This window comes from Cupressus sempervirens, chromosome 1 (genome assembly GCF_028749045.1).
Source record: "Cupressus sempervirens isolate cs-2001-9-10 chromosome 1, ASM2874904v1, whole genome shotgun sequence".
In the NCBI taxonomy this organism is placed as follows: domain Eukaryota; kingdom Viridiplantae; phylum Streptophyta; class Pinopsida; order Cupressales; family Cupressaceae; genus Cupressus; species Cupressus sempervirens.
The window spans coordinates 649964203-649979313 of NC_143118.1; positions in this window are offsets into that span (position 1 = coordinate 649964203).

Consider the following 15111-nt stretch of genomic DNA (forward strand, 5'->3'; position numbering starts at 1 on the left):
AAATCCCTTTTCTCCCAAAAGGTTCTAATTTTTTCATTTTCTGTTTTGGTACATGAATGTACAATAGACACCCAAATATCCTTAGAGGGCTTATATAATATTTTATCTTGGTAAATCCTCTTCTAACATTTTAATATCAAGGGTGAATGGGGACATCTATTTTATATGTAGAAAGTTGTTTTGGATGCTTCTGTCCAAAATGAAGTATCTAGGTTTGGTCATAGATTATTGATTACACCATTTTATTGAGAATTATAGATATAACATGCTCCCACTTAATCCCAAAATTAACACAAAACTCTTTAAAGATTTATGAAGTGTACTCTTTACCATTGTCAATCCTTATAGTTTTAATTTTCTTTCAAGAGAAGTTCAGTGCAAGGATTTTGAGTTCCTTGAATCTTTTAAGGATCTTTGCTAACTTTTTACACCTCAAGAAGTAGATCCAAGTCTTTTTGGAGAAATCATACACAAATACTACATAGTAAAAAGAATGTCCCATGGAAGGGGTAGACATAGGTCCACATAAGTCTGAGTGAACTAGTTCCAATATACTTTTGGTTTTTCTCAAACTATTTTGAAATTATCCCTTAATAATTTTCCTTAAAGAAGATCTTGTACATATCTCATTAATAATTATGAGTAGCATTTAGTTTTGGAAGCCTTATTACTAATATTCCATGGAGGTTAGGGAATGAAAGTTATTTCCCCAAATCTTCTATGGCAGATCTCGTTGGCATCATAAGTTTCATGAATGAGTTCTTGTTCAGACCTAGTGTAGAGTTTGTATAGGTATCCTTGCTTTTCACCTATAGTTTTGGCTTTCTTAAATGCAATGTTCTTTGAACTTTTGACATTCTAGTCATGTTTTTTATTAGTGACATACACTTATTCAGATTGTAAGCCTATACCAAGCATATTATACAGTTAACAATATTAACCAAGCATTTCAGTTGTTACCAAGTTCTACAGTTGCTACTAAGTCCTTTGGATAGATTTTAGTTTGCATCAAGCAGTTACTACTATGGTGATGATTAGTAGTGTAAACTAAGCATCTCAATGTATTCCAAGTTTACCATTGAAAACTTAGTTGTGCAGTGCTTACCAAGTTCACAGTTGATGTAATGAGAGTCTAGTGTTAACTGAGCTACTCAGTGTTAACCAAGTGACTCAATTTATACCGAGCTTGTAGAGAATTGAGTGATTTAGTTTATGTGCCAACTTTCACAGTATTCCTCAAGTCACCAATGCAGACCAAGTTCAAGACTACTTGGAAGTGATTAGTATGGACCAACCTTCTACATCTATTGAGTGCATGATGATGTCGAGCATTGGCAGTGGATGTCGAGTATCAAAACCTCACAGAGGTAGTCTTCAGAACTCGAGTTTCTACACTTTGGCTGACTTTGTAATTGAGTAATTGGATTGGTATATATGTAGTGTATTGTATCACATCCAATGTAATGGAATGGAATGAATATATTAAGTAGAGAAGAGAGAATTACAAAGGCTACAACAATATAAGGAGCAACAAAGATTTATCAGTCACAACAAGGTGATTTGTACACCTAGAGAAATCTCATTCAACAAACCAAGTTGCAGATCAAAGATCAACTATTGCTTCATCCTAACTAGTAGATTAGTCAAATCCTTTAACAAGGTAGACCTAATAGTCTTGTATAAATCTCTTTACCAAGTGCATACTTCATTGTATGTTTGTAAATCCGTTTGCAAGGTGGACCTAGCAGTCTTTATTGCTTGTAATAGGGTAGATCATCAAAAGTGATCATTGTAAGCCTTAATAGGCCAACTTTATACTATAGTACTAAAGCTTGTGGGTATCATCCCCACCCCAATTTTACTTTCTATTTGGAAAGTTTGTAGGTCACCAAATTGTGTGTCAAATGTGTTACGAATGCTTTAATGATTTCAGTTTCTCATGCATGCAGTTAGATCAAAATTTACATGAAGGATTAATTGCTAATTAAGGATTAAGTTTTATTGGTTACTAATTCACCCCTCCCCTCTTAGTAACTTAACCTTTCATAATATTTCCAAAAATTGGTATCAGAGCTTTGTGGTTCTCAGAGAAAAGTTTAACAACTTGAGCAAAGATTAAAGTCAATGGAGGTATTCAGACTTGACAAGGCTATTGAAAATGAGAAGTTGGATTTGGAATTGGCTATTGGTCAACTCAAGAGAGAAAAAGAGAAACTCTCTCAATTCCTAAAAAGAAGAAAAGATCTGATCAACTCTACATTGAAGAAAGAATTGATGACATCCATTCAAGAAATTTAGATGAATCTGATGAAGCAATCAAAGAACTATTGGAAAAGAATAGTACTCTTCAAGAAGTAGTAAGACACCTAAGAAAAATTCAGTCAATAAGATTGTCTGAAGTCATGGAAGAGAAAAATAAGATAAGAGAAGGAATAGAAGGAAAGAAAAATGAAATTTAGCACCTATACCTTCATCAAGTAGACTTTAATAATTAGCTCACCAATGCAAATTAAGAAATCATGAATCTAAGATTAGAAAATGAAAGATTGTAGAATGATCTAAACATTGAAAAGAAAACCAATGAAAGGATGATAAAATCTCAAGTAGACATGAATCATTTGAAAGAGAAAAGTCATTATAGACAAAAAGGAAAAGCAAGAATTGGATATACAGATGAAGATGAATCATTCAAGCAAGGAGCTCAAAAGAATCAAAGACCTACTTGTAGTCACTATGGTAAGATAGGTCATACATCAAATAGATGTTGGAGCAATGGGAAAGAAAAATTCAATGGTAAGTGCTACAATTGGAATCGACATGGTCATAGGGCTAATGAATGCAAAGAGAAACCAAAATTTAAAGGTAAATGTCACAAATGTAAGAAGCATGTGCACAAGTCATCAAAATGCAAAACAAAGATATTGAATCTAGCAGAACAAATTGTAAAAGCTATATTTGGTTGGGACTATAACACTTGGTGCATATGTCATTACTATGGAGAATTTGGACACACTGGAATGAATTATGAGAAACATTACATGAGGAAAAGAGATGATACTAGAAGATGTTTCATTTATATAGAACTTGGCCATCTTGCCAAGAACTATATGAATACTAGAAGAATTAAAGATGAAAAGAAGGAAAAAGCTGATAACATTAGAAAGTAGATGAGATAGCAATGGGCTCCAAAGTCTACTGAAAATGCAAGTTCAAGAAATGATGATCAAGACACTCAAGAATTGGGTGACTCCACCATTTCCACTTGATTTCTCAAAGGAGAATTGGAACTAGGATATTGAAGAAGACATCTAACATCAGTTCTAGTTGATAGGATGAAAGATCCATATCAACATTCAAGATGCAAAGGGATCACTGAGTAAGATATGGTAGTCACTACCGAGTTACTATCCTTACCAAGAGAGGTTGGGTTGCAAACTCTACTGAGCAAGGTTTGGAGGAACTAAGTCTTGTATGGTTAACAAGTCATGGAAGATTACCAAACATTCAATACAAGTGAAGTGGATGACAATCTGTCAATTTGAGCGAACAATCATACTAGGCATTAATGGAAAAATTTGATAAAAAGGGTAAAATCAAAGTCATTTCTCACCATGAACTTTTGAGAGCTATTTGTGCAAAATGATCTTCAGAGCATTCAAGCGATTTGAGTGAATTGTTATCATAAGTTTTTATATCCTCTCAAACCCTACCTACTAAAGATGACATCCAGTAGTAACAAAGTTAAAAGAGGCTCAGACATGTTAGTTTGTGGAGTGGAATGGAAGGCACTAGCTTTCAAGTTGACTCCTACAGTTGCAAAAAACCTAGATCTGAGCGGAGCACAGTCTCAAATCCCTTCCAAGGTTCTATTAGTTAATGATATCCATTTGCATTTCAAATGTTCTATACAAGATATTAGTACACTAGAGATGGATGAATGTTTGAAGGATTTATGTGTTGATGGTGTGTTGAAACCTAAACATCAACATCTTGAGACAAAAGGTTTAACTCATATTCCTCACATGCCATGGGATTTCCAAGTAAAATGGATAAGGTTTATCCTTAGTCATGTGCACAATGGTCAGCTATAGTTGGAATGACCAATTTTGATAACCAAAAAGATGATCTACAAGATCACTAGTCTACCAATGCTAGCAAAGGAAAAAATGACTAAAACCCTAGGTTAGGTTGAACTGGAGAAGAAAACCCTTGCCGAGTGGGATGGAAGGGGAATGAAGATAAGTTGTGTAACTCACATGGAATTGAAGTTTGGCATTCATGTCATCACCCACAAAATCCACAATTTCAGTAGATTGAACAATGTATCTTGTGAAGTAGTTGACTTAGCATATAAGGTGTTCAAGAATAACCTTTCTCTTGACCTTACTGAGTTACTATTGAACCAATTTAACAAGAACATGAAGAGCATCAAAACTTCCAAGAACAATCCATGTAAGTTTAGTTCACTCTCAACCTATTTATTTTTCTATGTTTAGACATTCTTCCCATCAAAAGGTAATGTGGTTTGGAGAAGAAATGTACCATTCCTTTATCAGATTAATGAGTATATTGCTGAAATGGGAGAGAATTATGCAAGCATTATGGACAACTACTTTTATGTATTTAAGGAAGAGATGAATAATAGATTCCAGATTCCAAAGAAGTTAGTTGAAGATTACAAAGATGATATTTGTTTCATGGTTGATAGTGACAAGGTGTACATTCTGGAAATTAGACCAAGAATAGCATGGGTAAAACCTCTAGGATATGAGGTAAACATTGATGAAACCAAAGACATAATTGAGACATTGATAAATGAGCTTGTTGATCCTAAGGCTAGGATAGGACTAGAAATCAAAATCCCTTGGGCAGTTAACAAGGGCAAGAAGAGGATTGCTAAACTAAAAACCAATTCCACTCTTCTGTTAACTAAAGAAAAAGGTGTGGATGAAGAAGCAAAGGATAAAGAAAAATTAGAGGATGAAGAGCCACTAAAGAAGAAAGGTAAGGTAATCATTACCAAACCTACTAAGACATCCACTACTATGTTCACAAGGAGATCATCTAGAAAGAAAGCAGATAAAGGAGTAGACATAATCTTCAAGAGGTCTCTACCCATTTTTTAGGAAAGAATAAAAGAATTAGAATCAGGATCTAGCATAACAAACTTCAAGGCACTTAAGTATGAGACTAGGACTATAGAGGAGCAAAATAAAATAGAATATTTGGTAATATCCAAAATGGGTATGTGGAAGTACTCCCCAGACCAGCTTGCTCAACAGATTCCTGATGTTTTAATGGATAAGAGTAAGCCAAGATAGGAGAATGCCATGAAAACAACAAAAGATATATATGAGCAGACCCTAAGGCAACTCATGCCAAATTTGGATGACAAGGAGGTGAAGGAATCTTTGAAGAAAAATGAAGAAAAGTTAACTTTAAGATTGAATACTTGTCTTATACTTTTGAAAGACATTGAGCATATTGTGAAGAATGCTACAAACACATGGAGGAATGTCTATCTTCTTCATAAACTGAGTGATTTTGCAATTAGTGTAAGTGATAAGGATGATGATGATGATCAAGAGAAAGATGATGAAGAGGAATAGGGGTAGGAAGATACCGAGGAAGACTTACAAGATGTACCAAATATTGAGGAGACTGGCCCAGTAAAGATAGCTACAACAGTCATAGCCTCACTTCCTCATTCTCCTAGAAAATGATAAAAAACAATAAGCACAGAGACAACTTTAATAGGATTGATTGTCACTAGCACTGAAAGTACAAGCACTCAATCAATCTTTGCACCCATCCAGCTCAACACATCGTTGATTGAATTGGCAAGCACTTCATCTATCAAGCTGAAATTTATTCCCTCTACATCAATTTTGGTGATGCCAAGTATTTCTTCTATTGTTATTTCTACTAGTATTTCAACAATTGGTATTCCATCAATGAGTGTTGTAGCAACTTTTTCAAAATGTTCTAACATATCTACAATTCTTTCTATTCCTAGTGTGCAAGTAATAAGTGGAAGGAGAGTTGAGACCAAGCCTCAACTAAGCACAAATTTTTTGGGAAAAGGCAAAGAGAAGGAAGAGGATATAGATCTTGAAGAAGATATTGTCATTCCTAAATGGGATATCTCAAATCTAAATCCAAATCAGATGCAAACTTTTGGAGAAATTCTTCAAAAGAAAGCCAAGTAGCAAAGGATTAGAGAGGAGAGAAACAAGGAATTTAAAATCATTGAGGATGCTAAGAATATTCTAGCAATGGATCTAGGCATAAAGGTTGATATTTCTCAACCAATTTTGTATCAGTTGGTAGAGGTAGTCCACAAATACAATGAAGATTTGGATGGACAAGACAAATTGTTGCAGAAAGCCAAGAAAAAGCTTGAGAATAAAGTTTTAGAATTTATTGCTCAAAAAATTGCCATTTATCAAGTAGAACTATCTACTATTTTAGGTTCTCTAGAGACCTCTTTTATCAATGTATCTTTACTTTTTGGCAAACTATGTAATACATCAATTTTCACTAAGGAGATAAGAGATAAATTGTCAAAAATTGATGAGGATCTAAAAGCAAGTGCACAAAAATTGCAACTTGACCCAAATTCTAGCTCTGCCCCCTTCAACAAGATTAGATTTCTAATAGAAAAGTAGATAGAATTACTAAGAGAAGAGACAAGAATAAGATCCACATTAATAGATATTCAGAACATGATTCTCCCTAACATGCACTGTAAAGCACATTGCACATTCAAAAATGCTCATCCATGACAAAAACTTCTCTATTACAGATCACATGATAGAATTGTCAGTAGAAGTACATGTTGCATTGCACACATGAGAGGTGTTACAGGAGAATTGGGACAAGACTTTGGTGCTTATCTTTAAGGTACATTCATATTTCTTGTCACATTTTGGCATTACTATATAAATATATATTGCATAAATCCTTGGCATTAATGTCAAAAAGGGGGAGAAGAAGATTGGAGAAGATGTAAAGAGAAAGGGGGAGAAGATTGAAAGATGATTGGAGAAAATTAAAGATTGTGAAAATATATATTGTATAAAGGGGAGAAGATGTATAGTATACTATATATTATGTATGGGGCAACATTACCATGTACATAAATATATCTTTTAAAAAACCAAATTTGAAAAATCTCAAAAACAATATACCCTACCAAGGTGGAGACATAAGGTGATGGATAAAAATGTTCTTTAACATTCTTGAATTTAGTTTTGGCTGATAAGTGTTTTTGTCATTAATTCCAAAGGGGGAGATTTTTGACATTCTAGTCATGTTTTCTATTAGTGACATACTCTTATTCAAATTGTAAGCCTATACCAAGCATATTGTAAAGTTAACAGTGTTAACCAAGCATTTTAGTTGTTACCGAGTTCTATAGTTGCTATTGAGTCCTTTGGATAGATTTTAGTTTATGCCAAGTAGTTACTACTATGGCGATGATCAATAGTGTAAACCAAGCATCTTAGTGTATCCTAATTTTTCCAATGAAAACCAAGTTGTGCAGTAATTATCGAGTTTGTAGTTGATGTGATGTGATTCTAGTGTTAACTGAGCTACTCAATGTTAACCAAGTGACTCAGTTTATATTGAGCTTGCAAAGAATTTAGTGTTGACCAAGCTATACACTAAGAATTGAGTGATTCAATTTATGTTTTGAGCTTCATAGTATTCATCAAGTCACTAGTATAGACCAAGTTCAAGACTACTTGGAAGTGATCAGTATGGACCAAACTTCTACATCTACTAAGTGCATGATGATACAAAGCATTGACAGTGGATGCCAAGTATCAAAACCTCACTGAGCCAGTCTTTAGAACCCAAGTTTCTACACTTTGCCAACTTTGTGACTTTTTTGTAAACTTGTATTGTGGCTGACTTTGTAATTGTGTAATTGGATTGGCATATATGTAATGTATTGTATCACATCCAATGTAATGGTATAGAAAAAATATATTAAGCAGAGAAGAGAAAATTACAAAGGCTACAACAATATAAGGAGCAACAAAGATTTACCAGTCACAGCAAGGTGATTTGTACACTTGGAGAAATCTCATTCAGCAAACCAAATTGTAGATCAGAGATCAACTATTGCTTCATCCTAATATGTGGATCAATCAAATCCTTTAACAAGGTAGACCTAAAAATCTTGTATAAATCTCTTTATCGAGTGCATGCTTCATTGTATGTTTGTAAATCCTTTTGCAAGGTGGACCTCACAATCCTTATTGCTCCTAATAGGGCAGATCGTTAGAAGTGATCATTGTAAACCTTAACAAGCTAACTTTATACTTTAGTACTAAAGATTGTGGGTACCATTTCCACCCCAGTTTTACTTTCTATTTGGAATTTTTTTGGGTCACCAAATTGTGTGTCAAATGTGTTATGAATTCTTTAATGTTTTTAGTTTCTTATGCATCCAGTTAGATTAGAATGCACATGAAGGATTAATTTCTAATTAAGGATAAAGTTTTATTGGTTACTGATTCACCTCTCCCCTCTTTGTAACTTATCCTTTCATAATATTTCCAACATGACCATACCATAACTTTCCCATTCATGAATCTGACTATGTACCCATTATGTTCTAGGGTAGATATTGATACTAGATTTCTTTTGATTATAGGTACAAATAAAAAATCTTAAAGTTAGATCATGATGCATGATTCTAATATGAAGTTATAGGTTTCCACTCCTCTTATAGTATGTGTAGGATCATCTCAGATATTTACCTCTTCCTTGGTCTCTTCCACTGTATTATTTATATGTTCTTAGAATCTAGTGATATGTCTAAATAACCCATTATCAATAACCCAAGTATTAAATTTATTTGGTACATGATTTGATCTTGTTGAATAGAATACAAAATTTGTAGAATCCTCATATGTGTTTATTTTTCTAAGTTTAGCATTGGATGTTTGTTTCTTCATTTTCTCAAGGCATTTGGAAACATAGTGACCATATTGATCACATCTTAAACATTAAACTTGAGAGGCATTTTTCTTTTTCTAAATGAACTTTTTTCCAATATAATTTATCTTCATTTTGAAGTTCTTCAATTTTATTTCTTATGGTCATTGATACTTAAAACATCAATGTCTTCATTTATGGTCATTAGTACTTAAAACATTACCTTATTTGAATAATTCTTATGAGTTTAGTTGGACACCTAAGGCTAGTAGGCATAATTATTTGCTATCTATTTCATACACAATGATTGACAATTGATCCCTCAATTTTTTTATTCTCACGAAGAAAGCATTCATAGATTCTCCTTTATTCATGCTTATGTGATTCATGTATTTTGAGTGTAAGGGTTTTGCAAGTATTGTTTATCTCAAATATGCTCTATGGAGATTTCAACATGAGGTACATAGTATAGGTACTATGTGGTCTCTAATAGAATCCACTATCAAATTCATGGCTATTTCATTATTTTCAATCCATTGCAAATGGTTCATTTTTAGGTTCAGACTTGTGGTCTTATACCAAGTCAGGAAATAATGCAGTATAGATAATATGGCTTGTGTCTTTAGTGATGTCAATACAAATACAATCAAGATAATAATTGAATTCTAAATATAAATTGAATGTTCACCAAAAAAATAGATGTACACCAACACAAATCTTTGTAATTTTTCATTAAATCCAAAATATACTTGTAGATAGAGATGGTGCTCCATGCATGCTAGATCTGAAGAAAAGTAGTACAAAGGATGGAATAGGGTGAGGGTTGAGTCCCATCAAAACTACAAGAGCCAAGTAGGGAAGAGCTTACACTTCCAAAATGGTTGTTGGAAGGTTTTGTTCATGTCAACAAGATCAGTTTGAATTTCACTAGAGGTTTCTTTTGATTGCTCCCTCTATATTCAAATCATGAATTGTTTATGTAGTATTAAAGTGGTATGGCCATATTAGTATTATAAATTCAGACATAAGTTATCTATATAATAGTTCCTCTCCTTATACATTCATTTTCATTAAAAGAAAAGTAACATTGCTATCCTTTTTTATATTTTCCATTGTGGACTCTTCTCAATTTCACTTTAATAACAACAAATATTGTTATGTTGGAATTATCTTAAATACTCAATCACTATCATTAGTATAAACTAATAATCATATCACATAAAAAAAAAACTATTACTATTTCTCATATCATTAACTCTATAAAAAATGACATAGGTCCAATAGCATAGCATTAATCGCATAGTAATCCATAAAAAATATGTCTCACTTCAATCAATCATGGATTAAATATTGCAAACATAGCTAAAGAAATTTGAAACTAGATTGCATTAAAGACATTTTATCTAGGGTGACAGTTCATTAGATTTTTCATGATAATAGTTTGAAATTAACAAGGAAATTATAGCAGAACTCAATGTATCATAAATATAATAAAATAATTAATCAAGTCAAGTCAATATCTATCATAAAATTGAAATACTTACCCCCTCATCACAATGTATGTTTTGTGTTGATCACTTATTTTAATCGTAAGGTTCTAAATAGTCTCAATATTAGTTTGGATTTCATTAGAGGTTTCTTCTAGTTGCTCCCTCTAAGGCTTAGAAGTAGGTTCTTCCTCCATGTTTTTAGGTGAGTCTTGAATTTCTAACCCATCTAAGCTCTTTGGCCTTTTCAAGGAAATGTCTTCCTTGAAGACAAAATCTTTGCTCAACTCTACTTGTCCTTATTTAGGTATGTATGTTGGAAACTACAATTGGAACAATTTTTATGTTGTCATTGATGTCAAACTTATTGGTGAGACAGTTGCTACCTAAGAAGAGTTTCATATAAAGATAATCGATGAAGAGGATTTGAAAAGAAGAGATAACAAGAGGACATAGTGGAAAGGTGCAGTTATGTAAAATTACAATGGGCACTTCATTAGTTGGACTTTGACAAGATAATGTTGTTGGAAACAATTGATTAATTGTGTATTGTCTTTGATGTTACACAAAATGTCATATCATTGCAAGTCATTGTTGTTGAGATCACTCGGGCATTAAAGATAGTTTTCTATGTCAGTTGAGCATTCCAGTGTTTGTCTAGTTCATAAGACAATGTCTATTGAGTTTAGTTGGTTGTCAAATGAAAGTTTGTAGAAGTTGAGTGTCAACCTATGTTAGAAGATATGTTAGAAGGCACCATGCACCTGATCAGATCATTGGAGACAAATCAGATGGTACAATGACAAGAAATAGATTGAAAGGTACATGTTTGCTTATTGAATTTGAACCTAGAAATGTTGAAGATTCTTTGGATAATGAAAGTTGAATTGAAGATAAGAATGAATAAATAGAACAAATAGAGAATAATAAGACTTGGACTCTTGTTTCTAGACCCAAGGATAAAAATGCAATTGGCATAATGTGGGTATTAAAAAATAAGCTAAATAAAGATGGAGAAGTTTCCAGAAACAAAACAAGGTTAGTTTGTAAAGGTTATTCTCAAGAATAATGTATTGATTATGGTGAAACTTTATCTTATGTTGAAATATTAGGTGTTAGAACTTTACTAGCATATGCAACACACAAAAGATTTAAAGTTTATCAAATGGATGTAAAATCTGCATTCTTGAATGAATTTTTTGATGAGGAAGTCTACATAGAAAAATCTAAAGGTTTTTTAGATCTTAGAAAAAGAGATATGGTTGGAAAATTACACAAAGCATTGTATGGTCTCAAGAAAGCTCCTAGAGCTTGGTATGAAAGACTTTATAACTACTTGATAAAGATTGGTTTTCAAAGAACTAATGATAACAACAATTTGTATATCAAAGAAGGACCAGAAAAGAAGATTGTATTGATATTAATATTTGTGGATGACACTTTATTTATAGGAAATGATGACTTATGAAAAGAATTTTTAGAAGAGATGAGTAAAGAATTTGAGATATCTAGGTTTGGAGAGATAAAATTCTTTGTTGGATTGCAGATCTAGCAGAAGAAAGATGGTATATACATTAGTCAATCCAAATATATCAAGGAACTACTAAAAAAAATTGGAATGGAAGATTCAAGACCAGCTGGAACACCTATGTCTACTGGACATAAGATTTCCAAAAATAATAATTCAAAAGAGGTACATCAGACCACATACAAATCAATGATTAGAAAATTGCAATATGTAGTGCACATAAGGCCTGATATTGCATTAGTATTTGGTATGGTGGCAAGATTCTCAATGAATTTCAAAGAAAATCACATGATGGAAATCAAGAGAATCATGAGGTATTTGAAAGGTATTGAAGAATATGGGTTATGGTACAAAAAGGAAGGCAATTTTGATTTGAAAACATTCACAAACATTAATTAGGCAGGAAGTGTTGATGATAGAAAGAGCACCAATGATGGAGCATTATTTCTTGGTAAAAGACTAGTGTCTTAGACAATTAAGAAGCAAAATTGTATTTCTCAGTCAACAATAGAGGTAGAATATGTGGAAGCAATAGTTAATTGTTCAAATATTGTTTGGTGTAAACAACTATTGGCAGGTATGAAGATATAAATCAAGGATCTAGTGGTTATCTTATGTGACAACACTAGTGCAATTATATATCAAAGAATCTAGTGATGCATACCAAAACATAGCACATTTCTATAAAATATCATTTTTTGAGAGAATTGGTACAAGATAAAGAGGTAAGATTGGAATATGTGAATACTAAAGAGAAAATTGCAGATATATTCAATATACCATTACCTAAGGATGAATTTTTGTATCTAAGAGGTAAGTTAGGGATCATTCCCCTATCTGAAGCTCACTAAATGAAGTTTAGTGATGCATCAACCAGAGAATGTTGAAGATCAGTTAGTTGATGCAATATTAACAAGGGCACATTGCAAATGACTCAGTACATGAGGTACATTGATATTCACTAAATATTGTCTTTGGCATGGGATGAAAAAGAGGGAGAAGTTTGTTGCCATTATTACCTTACAAAAATTTTATCACTTCAAAAGATGACAAAGAGGGAGATGTCAAAGAGGAAGAAATTGGTTTAATATTGAAGACATAGTTTTGCTGACAGTGGGAGAAAATGAAGGCAGAGGGAGTTCACACTAATAGAGGGATTTCTCGTGGATGAGAATCAAAATGAAACTAAGGATATTTTCCATACTTTATTCTCTCTCTAAAGTTCCATTACATTATGATATGTTTTGTTTCCATCATGTTGTGTTGTGTTGAAAATAATTGATTAATTGTGTATTATCTTTGATGTTACATAAAATGTCATATCAATGCCAGTCAGTGTATGCCAAGCTTACTTGGGCATTGAAGATAGTTTCATATCTCCACCAAGCATTCTAGAGCTTTCCTAGTTTAGAAGATAGTGTCTACTAAGTTCACTTGGTTGTCAAAGGAAAGCTTGCAGAAGTTGAGTGTTAACCGAGCTCACTCAATCAATGAAGGAAATGTTGGACGGAACTAGTGTTAACTGAATTCACTCAATTACCAAATGAACTTTGTGAATATGTAGTATTAATAAATTTCACTTGGTTAACATAGTAAATTCATTATTTTTTTAGTATTTGATGTAGGAGCATCTTGGGTTGCACTGCTATCCTACATGTTTCAGTTTTTGAGTCATTTATGTCTTGTTGTTGGAACTATGTTTTTTGGTTTCTGGGTGCCTATTTTAGGTTGTATAACTAATGTTATGTAATTATTTAGAGGCTGAAAATTTCAAGAATTTAAGAGGACCTATATTAATCCCTCCTATCAAATTTTCAAGTTAAAATTCATTATAAGTTGGGAGATATGGAAATTCTCCTAGAGTATCAATTTCTGGCAGTTTTGTGTGACAATTTCCTGTGCTTAACTTTGGGGATGGGTGCACACTTATAAATGGAAAATCAGTCCTTGTGTATTAAGGGGTTATGGAGGACATAAATTAATACCTTTAGTTCAAAGCACAAGTTCTAATTCAATCGGAGCTAGGAGATATCGTAATTTTTCTCAAGCATTGATTTTTGGACATTTAATTTCTATTGGAGGCTAACTTGTGGCTCTTCAAGTATTTAATTTTAGTTTTTAGCATTTTGGGTCGACTTGTGGCTTAGATTAGTATAAGTAGGGGTCTTGGGTAGAGTCTTAAGGAGAATTTTTTGGGATGAATTTTGGTAGAGAAGTCTTAGGGGTAGCATCTTGGAGGTAGAAGTTCACATATGTGTTTGGAAATTCAAACTTGAAGCTAGGTCTTGGATTTGAATGTATTTTGTATCTAGCCATAACCCAAAAGGCCTTATACCTGGGCATGTATGATGATATTTTCATGAATCAATAAAGATTTTTTTCCTCTCTATCTATGGTGTTTTTCTCTTTTGTGTTAAATTATGTTGTGTTGACTCTTGTAAGGTGGTTTGGATAGTTGAATGTGCTAATTGGCCTTAGTTACTCACATTTTCCCTACATCAGTATCTACAGAGCAGGTTCGGCTAGCAAAGGATTTTCCTATTTTGGCATATTGAGTTCAATTGAATTGTTTAGCTGACTGAGAAGATGAATATTAATTATTCTAAGTTGTATTTAGCCAACTTGACAATATGTAAGGTATAAATATAAGGTCAATTTGAGGATTGAATTTGTGGAACATAATTGAAGATTTGATGATGCTTAGAGGAAGTGATTTAGAAGGATAAGAAGAATATCCTTGTTGAGTTGCACAGATACATTTGATCAAGAAGGATCAAGTATACAAGTCAAAATTGAGATCTATAATCAGCAATTCATTTGCATCAGAAATCATGTCATCTCATTGTTACTTTCTAACCATTGTAGTAGTAATCTGTAATCTCTTAACCGAGTTGGCTTAACAACTATTTGTAAATCCTCTAACAAGCTGGCATTTCTAATTGAATTGTCTAAAGACCTCTAACAAGACCACTCCTAGTAGGGTGATTAAATCCTCTAATAGGGTCACACCTAATAATGTCTTTTGTAACCTTTAATAGGGCTGACTCCTAACAGGGATCACTTTAAAAGAGTGAAAATCAGTAATTAGTTGCAATTGGTGATTTTTCCCAAATTGGGTTTCTACGTTAAATCTTGGTGTCAACTATG